This window comes from Phacochoerus africanus, chromosome 10 (genome assembly GCF_016906955.1).
Source record: "Phacochoerus africanus isolate WHEZ1 chromosome 10, ROS_Pafr_v1, whole genome shotgun sequence".
NCBI classification, from domain to species: Eukaryota; Metazoa; Chordata; class Mammalia; order Artiodactyla; family Suidae; genus Phacochoerus; species Phacochoerus africanus.
In genome coordinates, this window is record NC_062553.1 from 83413112 (window position 1) to 83414948 (window position 1837).

Genomic DNA, 1837 nt, shown 5'->3' on the forward strand with positions numbered 1-1837 from the left:
TGGGAAAGATAGTAAACAAGATTTCACCACTGAATGTTGAGATGTGACTGTAGCAATCATGTTTGAAACTCAAGAAGGAAATAACTGTGTTCCAAAACAATTAAGTGTGTAGGTCCAAAAAATGAAGATTTTTTTTTTTTAACTACCATATTCCCTCTGAGGTCCATTCATCTCCTTCAGCATCCCAAAGATTAAACACATGTTCTGCTTGGTATGTAATAAACTGGCAAACACACTGCACCACTAATGTCACAGGACTGTTGCCTATAAAACTAGGTTCCTGACACTGGGCTCCAGCTTCATTTTCTCACAGGTCATCATCTTAATTGGAGATAGCAGGTGTCTGAGTAACCTTGAGATCATGCTCATACTGTGCTGCCAAGGCTGGGTCCATGACCACCTGGGGCGAGGGGACAGGCACAAGCAGGCACGACAACACACTCCTAGTTAGGTCTCCTATCGGTTTCCTAGCAAGCCAGAGGAAGTGCTTTGCAAAGTTGTAGTTACATTTGGCAAGAAATGTCGTAGTACTGAAGATACTTTTTTCAGTATGAGGCAATTGACTTTGCTTTAACCTTTCTGTCCTTAAAATCCACTTTGTTGCCACACCACATAGTGGAGATGTTTTCACACACTCATCCCAGATCTCACTGCCAGTTGGGCACATTCTTATAAGTTACTCTTGATCTTGGATCAAACATTATAATGGCACACTGACCTTGTATAATATCCATCTCTTAGTTCACCAAATTTATCCTGACCAGCTATATCCCTCACATTGAACTTAACAGGTCCTCTGTGGGTATGGACCCCAAGGAGATGGACCTCAACAGCCAAGACAGCTCAGACTCATCAGTCAGAAAATGTTTCATGAAGGTAGTTTTTCCAGGACCACCATCACCAACCAGTACAAGGTTGAACTGAACTTGGGGTTCTCCTTGGGCGGCCATCATGATGTTAATGTGGCTCGGGTCCTGTGGCTGGGACTGGATATTTTTCTTTTATATGAGCTCAGCTCTGCATTTAAAAAAAATTTTTTTTTGTGTGTAATTTTCCACAGCATTTCCAGTTGATCTAGCAGGAGGTTTTTAATGTATAATCTGCCACATTGCGGACTCAGATCCCGAATTCTTTCCGCACCTATAAAGTTTTTTCTAAATATCATTGACTTGACTTTTCCCAGTTGGAGTGGCCTCACAATGGCATATTTTACCTCTTTTGATTTAGTTAAAAAAAATAGTATCTAATTCTGATATTATAGACCTTGCCACGTCATAAATTATACTCATAAGCACAAAGGGAATAATTAACTGGATAATTAATGGATAGATGGATGGAAGATGGATGGATAGAAGATTAACCCTTTTATTTTGGCCAGAGAAAGTAACCTTAAGAATGCATCCCATGTGAATAAATAACACCAAATTCAGTGTGGTGATTACCTTGAGGACCAGAGGAAAGAGGAATTGAGAAATGAGATTATTAAGGAGGCTGTAATTACATTTGTAATGCTTTATTTCTTAAGCTGAGTAGTGTGTACCCAGGGGTTTATGATATTCTTTCTGTTTTTAAAAGTACATATCTGAAATATTGCATAGTAAAAATGATTGTAAAAGGAATTATTTCCATGATGAAATTATACTGTATATTTAATTTCACTTAATGGAAGATGCACTAGGCATTTGTCATTGTCACGTGGATTTGTCAAGTGAAAAGATACTTTTTCATCCTAATGAGGTAAAGGAGTGAGTCATTTCAACTGCTGTTAGGATTTAGTTATTTCCATATTAGACTCTGTTTTCCCATGCCTGTTAAAAATGTCATACGACTGACCATA

At 38.4% G+C, this 1837-nt stretch overlaps 1 pseudogene; it reads right to left on the reverse strand.

Moving 5' to 3' along the window:
• Nucleotides 1–307: 307 nt before the first annotated feature.
• LOC125138241 (GTP-binding nuclear protein Ran-like) lies at nucleotides 308–950 on the reverse strand (annotated as a pseudogene).
• Nucleotides 951–1837: the final 887 nt, after the last annotated feature.